The sequence below is a fragment of the Coenobita brevimanus genome, chromosome 8, assembly GCF_032717465.1.
Source record: "Coenobita brevimanus isolate Jiangsu-jjx chromosome 8, ASM3271746v2, whole genome shotgun sequence".
Classification (NCBI taxonomy): Eukaryota; Metazoa; Arthropoda; class Malacostraca; order Decapoda; family Coenobitidae; genus Coenobita; species Coenobita brevimanus.
The window spans coordinates 39,889,929-39,903,574 of NC_136961.1; the positions used below are offsets into that span (position 1 = coordinate 39,889,929).

At 42.1% G+C, this 13,646-nt stretch overlaps 1 pseudogene; it reads right to left on the reverse strand.

The window, feature by feature from the left end:
- Positions 1-12,761, reverse strand: part of LOC145406114 (uncharacterized) — a 32,183-nt pseudogene extending 19,422 nt beyond the window's left edge.
- Between the last annotated feature and the right edge of the window lie 885 nt (positions 12,762-13,646).

The window sequence follows — 13,646 nt, forward strand, 5'->3', positions numbered from 1 at the left end:
AATTGGTTAAAGAAGGACAAGGGCAAGATCATATTCCGAGCCGCGCTAGATATGTATCCGCTTGTGGTTGGTGTGATTCCCCCCTTGGGGGGACCTCTAGTTAAAAATGAAGTATCTCATAAACTAATTGAGATACAGCTATTTGATTGAAAATCCTTTGATAATAATGTTTGCTGAATAATGTTGGCTTAATGTTTTGCCAATTATCCTAGTTGGAAAGCACAGAATTCAATTTTTCTCAAATTTTTCTTTACAACACGTTTGAGAGAAAACCACAAAAGCTTTAAAACTGTAACCTTCCAGATATATACCTGTGGTCCCTCTTATGAACTGAGAGGGATGTAATTAGCTAAGCACACAGTTACCCAGCTAATGAGACGAACGTAAAATTTACACATGCGTTCTCCGACACATTGCCTTCAGATCTTGTTGATCTAAGTCTACTAATACCAAGTCGGATCACTTCCATATAAAACGGGTCCAAGCTGGCGCAGGGGGCGGAGCATCGGAGTGACGACAGCTTGCACGAAACCCAAAGTTCAGTTGACGCCTGACCGTGGTGGTGAGTGGGTGTATGCTGCACTCTCCAGATCATGACACATTTTCAGTCCGAAGTGAGGGAAAGGACTGAAATGTGTGAAGGAAGGCGTAGGGGTGTGAGGTAACCTACTGCAATGTTACACGGTTAAACGAGTCCACACTTCTTCCCCTTCTTCGTTTTCCCTTATTATAAATGTTTATTTTGAGTCTGCTCTTTCATACATTTTCTGTTACTTAACCCGACTGACGTCACACACAAGCCACGCCTCCCTGCGCACTGAGGGAAAGTTAACTGACATGGTATTACTAGACTTAGTTGTTGATGTTACACAAGAAGTTACCTGGCTTAGGGTCTTCAGACCTTGTTCATACTGTTCACACCTTATAAATCATAAGCAGTCATGGCGAAGCTTTCGTATTGTGGCTACACAATATGAATAGGTAATCAGTTATTATTATTATTATTATTATTATTATTATTATTATTATTATTAATATTATTATTATTATCAGGCATCATTCAAATCATGAGGTTAGTTTAATATCATCAGGTTCATCGTCATCATTAGTATCACCATCATGTTTGCAATATTATAAATAACGTGGACATGATCGAATATTTGGAAAAGAAACCCACGAAAACTAATGATCACACAGCCTAGAGGACAAGGAACCCACTTCTATTTCGTTATTACTCAGGCATTCCAGCTGTTGTATTGATAGAAAATGCCTTGCGGATCTTATTAGTATGAAAAAATTAATATTCTTATATAAGTTTAAAAATACCTTGTGCATAAGTCTGGATTTTTTTTTTTTTTTTAGACGCCTTACGTGGCTCATCATGGAGTGGTTTCGTACGGAAGCATACGACGCGAATCATGCTTATTCTGTATCTCACGTATTTAAATAAAAAAACAAAACAAAAAAAACTAGAGAACTGTAACTTTCCCGGTTGCTTTGTGCAGACGGCACTATGCAGATGAAACGATGGATATCATCAAAGAATTTTGCGGATTGTTTCTATAGCTCAGTACACATTAAAAAGAAAAAAGAAATGAAGAGAAAAACCTGTTCTTAAGTAGCAAGATCAGTGACAGTTTTATTTACCATCTCTTCCAACGTGTTTTCATTCGAATTAAGTTAAAAAGTTTATGACGCAGTGGAATAGTAATGAATGTAGTGTAACAGTATTTGCACTTACATGAAATACATTCCTGTGTAGGCTATGCACCATTATTTCATTGGTAAAAAATACATATTTTGACGATTGAAGATTATACAAATGAAAGGCTAACCATAACTAATTCATTATTTTTGGTAAAAGGACATTTTCCCCAAATATGCTTTTCCCTTCAAAGTAACACTTAACTTCGCTGGGTGGCAATAGTAACATGGTGTATAGTTTTGAAATGAATTGGCCATCATTACTTACACGAAAATAATGATGAAGAATAGAGTTTTCCACAATAACAATCTTAATGTCATCATCCAGAACATCCCTGAGGCTCTGGTAAGGACTATCGATGTGTCTGACGGCCAGAAGTGACATGAGGTTACCCACATAGCTTTGTGTCAGCACCAGTATTATCATCATCAAAACTCCCAGCGTCACACGTTCCCACCACCACCATTCCCTAGTCGTCCTTATATCTGTTGGCCAGAACAACATACAGTATATTCATTTCTTGGTCCTAAAAAATCATGACTGCACAGTTTCTTTCGTTTCGTTTTTTAAGGCTCCAACATGCTTTCATGCGTCCGCCTTGGCCACCTAATGGCGGCTCTTCATGCTGCACGATCTATGGCAGCCTCCCTGTTCAGTCCCTTAACCCTCAGGTCACACGTAATGACCTCATCCCACGTCTTTCTTGGTCTACCTCTCGCAACCCCACCCCCAATATTAACACTTCTCACCTTCTGCACCCAATTATCATCCCCCATCCTCTCCACATGCCCAAACCATCTCAATCTACCTCTCCTCATCACATCACCAATACACTTCAGTCCCATCCTGCCTCTCAACTCTTCCATTGTAAACCCAGCCCCCCCAGGCCGTGCACGCAGGGACGTACTGCACATCCACCTAATCATTGTCATTTCTGTACTTTGAGCTGGCGAATATCCTCTTCCTTTACTGCTCAACTCTCAATGCCATACAGCATTACACGTCTAATACATACTGCATACAAAGATCCCGTAGCATGCAGGAAGAGTCCTTTCAATGTCAGGAGAGGCAAGAGCTCCCTGAACTTCTTCCAACCACTTCTCACCCTAGCCACAGAGCTAGCTCCAGCCCCACCTCCAGCACATAACACGTCTCCCAAACAACAAAACTCTTCCACACACTCAAGAGACTCACCAGTAAGTTCAATCTTCTCATGCCTGACAATCTTCACCTGCTCTCTCCAACACGCTGCATACATATAATCAGCATTATCTCGCAGTCTACCTCTAATACCACTACATCTCTTGTGCACCCATTTATCACAAACACTGCACAAGATGCAATTACTTCCCACGCCCTTGTGGCAAACTGCTCATGGCCGCTCTCCCTCTTCTTTGACTGTACCGCCACCAACCCTAGATATCATCACTTTTGTTTTATTGGCATTTACCCTTCAGCCCTTGTGCCCCATACCATCTCTCCACTTCCTAAATCTTTCCTCTGCCTCCCTTTCATTCTCTGCAATCAACTCCAAATCATCAGCATACAACATCTCCCATGGGAGTCCGTTTCTGACCCCTGATCCACACCAACATTCACGGAAAATTCATCACTCAAATCCTTCACTCTTACCTGGGTGCGAGCATCCACATACATGGCCACAATCACCCTAACCAGCCACTCCTTCAACCCAAGCTTTCTCATTGGCCACTTCACCACCTCTGTAGGGACTCTGTCAAAGGCCTTCCCCAAATCAACAAAACAAAATAAGGATCTCTTTTCTTCCCAATATATTTATCCTGAAGCTGTTGAATAATGAATATGGCATCAATGGTCCCCCTGCCTGGCATAAACCCAAACTGCATCTCATCAATATTCACACTTTCTCTAATCATACCTTCTAGAACTCTCTCTATTACCTTCATTATCTCATCAAAAAGCTTTATACCTCTATAATTTCGTCTTTCCAGGGCATCACCGTTCCCCTTGTACACATTTACACTCTTCAGCCGATCATCTGGGACAACACACTCATATATAATCATATTTATCAGGTCAGTGACTAACCTCACCCCTATATCTCCTGAGGCCTTCAACATTTCGGCAGTCAACCCAGACAAACCTGCTGCCTTCCCCACCTGCATCTTGCCTCTTGCCTCACTCACAGTAGCAGCGTCAATCAAAGGCCAAGGGCCAAACACTGGATCTGCTGGCTCCAAACCTTCCCTGTCCCAGTCAAACTCCTCATTCAACAACTGGCTATAATGCTCTCCATCCAACTTTAACCCGCGGTGTCCCATCGATGTTCTTTAACGTCCACACGTTTTGTCACTGCCAATCCCGTCGACGTACATAAATGCGAATCAATTGCAAGGTCCCTAATTTGCACAATTTTCAATTTTCGCAAGTGATTTTTGGTACGTATACACGTGACACCTTCCTCTACAAGATGCCAGGCAGGGACAATGCCTTACCCAGCATGACCTCCTCCCCCTCCCTGCACGCCATTGTCTCAGCAATTCACCTGTTATCAGTGACCTGGTCAGTATAGCCATGTCATGCCACGGTACGAAATTCAGGGCCAGAGTGATTCCCCAATCAATGACAATGTGGAGGACAAACTTTACATAGCATTAGAGGAAGAAACAGTCAGAAATGATGATCAGGTAATGTGGCAAAAAAAAGGTCAGGTATGGTGATGAGTTAGTGAGTGAAACAATGCTTATAATGCCTATATTACTGCTTGAAAACCAATATACTCTCGTACTACATATAAATTCGTACCAAGTAAATAAATAAATACCGTTTATGAGTGGTGTGAAATAGTTATCCTCCCATAGAACTCGTTTTCTTTGGTGCCAGCCTGTTAGAAAACCCAGTAAGGTAAGGAGGTACTCCTACCTGTATCGAGTATTTTAAACCTCAGGTGAGCGATTTCTCTATGAATTTTCGATGTTTCTCACCAAAAGCGGAGGTTTGAGCCCCCAAAAATTTTTTCCAAAAATAGTCAGGATTGGGGGGAGTCAGTGGTGGAAAAGTGGTCGAGATGGGGCTGGTTAATATCCCCACTGTTCACCACTACCCTTCCTTCATCATTCTCCACACATTGCTCACCTATAATATCCCGATTATCCCTCTTCATCTGATATGCCACCTTAAATATCATATTTTTCCTTTCCCCACAATTTAGGTTATCAAGTAAAAGTCTTTGTGACTCAGACTTCGCCCTGTATACATCAGGTTTCCCTGTATGATATGAGGCTGATAGTCTGTTACTTGCAAGTAATTAATTCTAAGCTGTTTAACCCCTTAACTGCGGGGATGTCAGAGGCAGTCCTTGCAAGTCCCTTTGGGGATATTTGCGCTCCGACTGACTTTAAAAAAATATTTGCCAAAAATCAGTTATTAGTCCTAGAATATTATAATTTTATATGCTTATGGCACATACATTTAGCATTCTCCTGAGATGTTTGCTGAGCCTTCTTCGACTACCGTAGGACTTGTGGAAACTTCTGAAGTTGGGTAACGAAGTCTCCACTTTACACTTCCTGACACCCCGTAACATGATTACCACAGCTTGATATTATCACTAGAAACACTATTCTATGATTTTCAAGTAGTTTCGAATCCATACTCCAAAAAAAAAAAAACTGTGAAAACAATGTAAGTTACGAGCACGTACAAACTTCCCACCCACGCTTGTTCCCCGCTGGTATTCTGTCATTTATTATTCATAAACACACACTTTATATTCCTAGTACTTTATTAGACTCATATATATTTACGGTATTTATCCATAAGTTTCCTTCAGTAATAGTAGTTTATTTTCACTCCAGGCATTCACTTTCTCGTTCAGTAAACTAAGTAGAGAGCGAAGCTTTCACTTTCACTGTCATTACTCCAAGTATTTGTACTCATATTCTTATATTACTAATTATTTACATTTCTATTTACATTTTCTCTTGTATTTACATTATTTACAATTCTAATTTATTTACACTATTTTATGCACTGTCACTTGCAGTAACTTATAAAACTATATTCCTCTGTTCAATCATATTTACATCCATTGCTTTCACTTGCTATTTACACATTATTTACATTTCCACTTGCACTGTTTTAGAACTGCTTCAGACTGTGGTAATCAAAGAAGCATGTTACGCAGAGGGGAACCTGGCACTCGGCGCACTGCAAAGAGGTGCGTCTGTGCTCAGGTGTGCGTCTGGTGGTATGTGCACACACCTGGCACCTGCAGATCGCAGCCTTCCTCTTCGTTCTGGCAGGCATTTGCACCAGTCTGTGCCGATCCATGTACCCCCTCTGCTCAAGTCTGTCAGGAAGTTTAACAGAATGGCGCCTTGGAGCTGTTGCTGTCACCCTGCCATACGTCTCAAGCAGCTGCTGAACACAAGTCCTGGCGAACAACCTCAGGGAGAAGGACATGGGTGGCTTTACCTTCATCTTGTACAGGATGAAGGCGTTCAGCATCGTCATGTCAATGAGATGCAGAAACATTTTCCTGTACCACATAGTATTCTTCCTGAGGCAGTCGGTCTCTCCAGTCATCATGTCGGACTTGTCCACCAGCCACATGTTGATACTGTAGTCGATGACAGGATCAGGTTTCATCACAGGTTTGCCTGTCCTACAGTCGACCTTCCCACTGCCTTTCAGTTCCCCTTTGTGTACGGTGGTGAGCATGTGCACGACCCTCTTGTCATACCACCGTATTGCCAGCATCTTCTCAGACTTACGTAGGTGCTTGTCTCCTTGCTGCAAATTTCCTGCCTCGGGGAATTTGGGGAAGTGGGCATGATTGCTCTTGACAGTGCCGCAGGAGCCGATCCCGTGCTCTGAAAGGTATTTAGCAATTTTCGGTGCTGTATAGTAGTTGTCGGTATACAGCACATGAGTCCCACCAAAATACATTTCAAGCAGCACTTCCACTTCAAAGGCTGAAAAGCCAAGGGGGTGTGTTTTGTCCAGATCGACAATGCTGGCTGAATAGATGACGAAATCAAGGATGTACCCCCTCTTATAGTTGCACAGTACAAAGAACTTGATTCCAAAGCGATGACATTTGCTTGGAATGTATGGTACGAACCTCAGACGTCCTCTGAACAAAACCACGGATTCGTATATGACAACCTTCTGAAATGGGTGGAAGAATGACAAATTTGTCCTTCATGCTGTTCAGAATCTCCCGGATCTTCCAGAGTGGGTCAGTCTGGGAAGGTACATCGTTGTTGGTAAAATGCATGTTTCCCATGATGTTACAGAAGCGATCTCTGGCCATGTACTTACTGAAGGTGGGTGAGGGTAGTAAGGGTCCATATACTAGTATTCTTCCAACTCATGCTTCTTTGAATGGGGCATGAGAAGCATGAGGGCGAAGAACACAAAGTTCCTACACTCCAAGCACGGCCCACTGTTGCATTTGCGCTGCACCTGCACCACTTGCAGCATGTTGTGATTTGTACCTGTTGGTCTCATCACATATGTGCTTCATAACTTCGTCATCATGGAAGGCCAAAAGGTAGTCCACACACTTAGCATCCTCGTCAAGAGTGAAGGCAGACTGTATCCCTGAGGAACTCTCATCAAAGTGGAGTTGTTCAGGGACGAAATCGGAACCTTCCGTCCACACGAAGGCAACCAGGGTTCCCCCTCGTGGCGGTGTAGGCTGGGAGAGGGTGGATGAGGGTGGCTGTAAGGTAGACTGGGCCATTTCAAGGTCATTCCAACTGACTTTAGGTTGCCATGTACCACTAGCAGCCCTTACTCTAGATGGTACTCTACTTTCACGATGAGTCAGGGATTTACCTCATCCCCTACGGCCTGCCTTCACTGTAGGTGCTGGTGGAGACTCTGACGACGAAGACTCAGGAGAAATTTTCACTGAAGAGGTGGAAGATATTAGTGAAGTGGGGCTGGGAGAGCAGGGAGGTGATTCACCTCGGGACTCATGGCAGGCTGGGTCATGCAGGGCCATTGTTCTGGGGCTAACCCACCTCTTCCTCACCACCTTCCCAAATTCCTTCCCTTGCTGCACTAATGGCTCCTTTCCCTGGAGCTAGGACGAACTTGGGACACTGAAGCACTCGTACTGGCAGTTTCTGTCACGATTTCCTCCTCAGGCTCATCACACGATTCACCCGAAAGATCAAAGTCACTATCCATCATTATCATCGACAATTCAGCCAGTTCATGTTCAACAGCAGAGTCACTTAGTCCTTTACCACTTCCCACATGAGGTTTAGTAGGGGTAGAGGTCACAGGGCTCTTTGCAATGAGCGCAGAAGCAGCAGAAATGGAGGGACGCGAGTGCGACATGGTTTCACCTCAAAGGATGACACTGAACTGAATGACGTGGCGTATATGGGCAGCCAAGGGTTGACAATGTCAGTGTGGTGACAGCTGCTAATTTATATGCTATGAAATGATTGGTAGGAAATCTAGACAATACATAATAAATTAGGTAGTTTCATGTGAATGTCAATATCACTTAGGCTTCTCCCTTCCTTTCTTATATATATTTTTATTACAAGAATAGGTCATATGGCATATTTCAAGGGGAAATAAGCAGGGAAAATTAATGAACTAGTGCACATGGGGTGTTGCCAGGTGATAATTAGCCAATTCCAAGTGTATGGCACTATCATTTACCTTATTTCTTTTATATGTATATGTTATTTTGTATTAGAATAGGGCATAAGGCTCATTTCAATGGATGAAATCAGTGGAAAAATCTGGGGAAGATTTCTGTAGTGTGGAGCAGCCGGGCAGGCAAGAATGGAAGGGAGGTATGGAGGGGAGTCAAGAACGGGAAAAAATGGCTAAATTATCAACAATGGATGGGAGTACAAATTACATTAGCAGTGCTGACTATTGTTGGACACTGGCAATACTGATAGATGATACAAGTCACCACTTGAAAGCCTGGGCGAATTCAAAATAACACAGAATCACAAAAGTGACTTTCTGCAGTATGATCCATTGGGCCCGAGCATCACCAAAGTGACACCCCGCGGTTAAGGGGTTAATAATAACTGTATATGGTTTTTTTTAGAGCATATCCATCAACTCTTTGCCATATAGTGTTACCAGGTCACAGTCTCATATCATAAAAGGAACATGAAACAAGTTTCTGCTTTCGATTTTGCCATTCATCTATTTTTTTTTTTTTTTTGTAGTCCACTCACCTAACTAATTAAGAAGTTTACCTTCTTGAAGGAGGACCTGAACACAGTTGAAGATGTTGGTCTCTTGCCTGGGTGGCTGGTTAGCATGTTGGGGAAGGAAGGATGGCAGGACCAGCATGACAGTGATCACTGCCACCAATGCTGTGAACACACCCGCCCATACCTGCGGTGACAGAGGAAGCAGGAAGCCCCACGGGTTCGCCTTAGGGCAACCACGGGCAGCAAGAATACCAAAACCTCCCGTGAAAATATAAGAACTGTAGTCTGTTACCTTGCTGTGGACATGGCCCATTAAAACTGGTCCAGGCGTCATCTCAACCTCCTGACAAAAACAGTAGATGTACTTTAAGTGTTGTGATAACAGGTGGATGTTTTCTTTAATATTTTGCCGGTGCACAGTACAATACAAATCCCTCAAGTTGCAAACCACACACCATATTAAGTAACCAGGTTCGACTGTGAACAGATGTAGAGGATAATCGGTTTGTTTTTACCTGATCAAACTGGATCACTTACTTCAATACACAGTAGTGATTAAGTTTGATATGCTCTGGTTATGAAACAGGAATAAATCTCCTTGGTTACTGGTCAAAATAATATGTTCTCCAACCAATCTTTGCCTTCTCATGAACTAAGTTGAAAAGGAGTTGCAATATTGTCAGTGGAACCTATTCTGAGCGAGCTATCTCCTTGTCGACATTTAGGGAGGGGTCAGCGTGAGAATATGCCAAAAGTATTGATGAATTAGTGTCAAAACTTTTTTCAGTAATATTTTAAGAAACAAGTATCATAATGGGCATTATGCTGTGCCTCCACAGTGTCTCACCTCGTTTATCGATAAATTAATGTCAAAACTTCCCTGTGAGTAATATTATATGATGCAAGTATCACAATGGGCATTATACTGTGCCGCCGCAGTGCCTCACCTCGCGAATGATGAGGCCTATCATGCCAGTCCAGGATCCATCACTCTGTAGAGTACCCCAGCTGTTGTCTGCAGGCCGCCTGTACGTGTACCTGAAAGTAAGTGCAGTATTAATAACATTTTCAACTGAATTACATGAATTTTTATTCAAATAGGATACATTTTGCAAACTGGAAAAGAGTTTGATATAACATTCATTAAGCACTGCAGTACAAGTGGCCTACTCGAGTAAAATAATATTAGCTGTAAGTAGCATGAACAAACTACAAAAGTTTCATTTGATTCAAAGTTTATAAACTGGGATCGCAATGGGTAAGGCAGCCTCCAGTTTTTTTCTTTCATTTGTGATAAGCATGTTGAGGTTAAAATGTATCTGTACTTTTTATCTCATTGTTGGATACACTGTATAACATGGCATACAGGCTAGCCTCATCTAAACATCACAGTTGTTCCTTGGATGACCTGAAACTACTCGGCTTACAAACAGCTTCAGCCATTCAGATTAGTAATTTGGCCGTTAGTTGCATTTTACTCGTTGTGTCATCTGGGATTAACCAATGCCCTTCTGACCTCATAGAAACAATCACCACTCATCATGAGATGTATATTTTTTTTTTTTTTATCCCCCTCGAATCACAGCTCATCTCCCATGCATGCATTTGACACAGAGTTTGGATGGTAACGAAGTCAGGACTACCTAGGATATTGATTTCCGTTCTGTGTACTAGTTTTGCACTTTTTTTTTTTTTTTTAATCCAAGAAAGTGTAAGTCAAGTTTGCTTTCTAAGTATCAGACTAGGTTGGTCAGTTAGGTTAACCTGTAAGCCTGGGTTAGGTTGGGACAGGTTAAGTTAAAAAATGGAAGGGTCATCATCCAGGGAAAATAAACTTTGCATATGTAGGAAAAATGTTACACAGAACCGAAATCAACACCCACGACATGAGTCACTATTTAAAACCAACAAAGTAATGCTGTGCTAGTAGATAGTAACATATTGCAAACAAAGGATGATGCTGTCCTTTTCTGGTCGGGAAGGGCCCCAAATCTTGTGTCGTGTCTGGTGTTCAAGAGTTTGATGTGGCAGTCTAGGTCTGAGAGTATGGGGTGTTGCCATTATGATGTATGGCACTAGGAGGTGTCACAGTTATGGTATGGAAGAAGTGTGACGGTGTGAGTTTTATATGAAACTAGGAGAGGTACCTGGTATTGCCAGGCCCAAAAGGTGAACACTCTAATGCAATTTGTTCTAGTCCAGTCTTTGTTCTACTCCAGATATACCATGTACATTTTATGCTTTTGAAGAAGGATATATAAGGTCCAGGAACTTTCTATTTCTGGATTTGCAGACTAACGCACAGTATTTGTGTACATTTGTTTACTATTACCGTTGACCTCAAATTACCTCTGATTGGTGACCTCAAATGACCTCGGTCAACCTCACAATGCCTTTGTCTGAACTGAAGGTCATGAGAGTCTCCATGCCAAAATTGGACTACTGGGCCCAGTCGTTTAAACATGTATTACAATGACCTCAACTGATCTCCAATTGGTGACCTCAAATGACCTCGGAGGTCAACCTCACATCCCGTCCGAACTGGAGGTCAAGTGAGTCTCCAGGCCAAAAATTGGGCAGCTGGGTCCAGTCGTTCAAATGTGTATTACTGGTGACCTCAAATAACCTCTCACTAGTGACCTCAAATGACCTCATAGGTCAATCTCACATACCTTATGTCCGAAATGGAGGTCACATGAGTCTCCATGCCAAAAATTGGGATGCTGGATCCAGTCGTTCGAGTGTGTATTACCAGTGACCTCAAATGAACTCCTACCTGTGACCTAAGATGACCTCGGAGGTAAACCTCACATAGACTGTGTCCGAACAGGAGGTCATGTGAGTCTCCATGCCAAAAACTGGGCTGCAGGGGAACCCGGCGTTGCCCGGGCCAAAAGGTAGACACTCAACTGGTGACCTGAAGTGACCCAGATCTGAATTTTGAACCCCCTAAAACCATCCTTTGGTCACCCTGATTCAAAATATATATGGGTCCGGGGGTCTCTAACTCCTGGTTTGGGCGTGAATGAAGGACAAACAAGCATACAATGCGACTGTGTAACTTATAAAGAATGATAGTGAGTGACATTATAGTGTGTGGTGTGTCCGTGAGTGCTGTTTGCAATAATGTAATCACATGGAGATAGCAAGAATTTAATAGAAATTACATCATCACACTGATAGGGTTAACAACAACCGTTGTAATTTGGGCTCATCACTCACTAATGTAGAGGTTGGTCTTATATTTTTCCTGCCGAAGCCTCGAAAAATCCATCATCATTGCTCTGAACTTCCAGGCAGGTAAAAATTACAACGCTTTCAGAAAAAGGAAATAAACAAAACTAAATGATCAAGCATTGGAGTGTCCAGCAGCTATGTGTCACACCCCATCCACTCGTCATTCCAGCTTCATTATTCTTGGCTACTAATATTACTCACAAGAAACACATCTAGCATTCCATTAGGTTCAAAGAGAGATGATGTGCATGAAAAACTCGGGGTTAACTCATTGAATATGTGATACATATCTGAAGCTGGAAAAGCTAAATGCATTATCCTCCTGAAGAACCTCATAAACATTCTAACTCTGTGGCAAAACACTTGACAATTTTTCCAGCAGTACCAAAGGCAACCTGGATGTCAACCTACTAATATGTATCATGTTCTAATGGAAGACTGGGATTGAACAAAAATAGATTATCTGCCTGAATGATCCTCGTGTACTTAACTGGCATCAAATCTAAGTCTTCATATTACTGATGGATAATAAAAACTTACGTGAGGTTCATGTATCTTGCAACAATCTGCATGACGTTGTCTGCCGGACCAGTGAAAGATAGTCGCTTGCCCTCCTCCGATGTTGGGTCGTCCACCATTATGGCTTGTTGGATGGGCAGTTCCTCAGCCGTAACCAGAATGTGGGGCCGGTTTGGATACCTGGATCCAATGGTAAGTGTTGACAATAAAACGAGAAATACTGTCAATAATGTATAGGCTGATATAGAGAGCACACACACACACACACACACACACACACACACACACACAGGGATTCAATCTAGGCGGACGTGCGACACCGGCGCTCCGTACCAAATCATCACGGCCAGTGGCATTACCTAAATAGTATCTTTGTATGAGTCAAGCTCAGTACCAGGTTAGACTAAATGATTGTTCATTATTAAAAGGAAAAAAAAAAATAAGTTTAAACAAGACTTGTTCAAACAGGAAATAGAACCAATACGATAGAATATGCTGAGTCATCTCTGAGGTTTGTTTAGACTACAACAACACGGAGATTGTAAGTACATGCTTTGCACTTTAAGTATTGCAAAATGGATACATACTTCAGTAAAACAAATCTGGAAAAGAAAAGGGATAAAGCTAAAAAGCAAAATGATGATTTCTACCAAGAACTGGTTGAAGTAGAGACTCACAATAGCCTGGTTGAATGTGTAAACAAACTAAAAATGGCTTTCAAAAATGAAATTGATGAAATAAAGAAGCAGATGCACTTGCAAAAGGAAGAAATAGAAAAACTAGGAAGGGAGGCCAATAAGAAAGACACAACCATCAGTGAACTAACAGTGGAATTGAGTACACTTAGGAAGAAAATGAGTGAAATGGCAAGTACAGTAGTCAATCACGAGAGTGTTATGGAAGAGTTCAAAAATGACACAGAGACAATTAGGCAAGTTAGCAGTCTTATTGACCAGAACAGTGATATTGAGGAGAAGATAACACAAGTGAATGAAGCTGTGCAA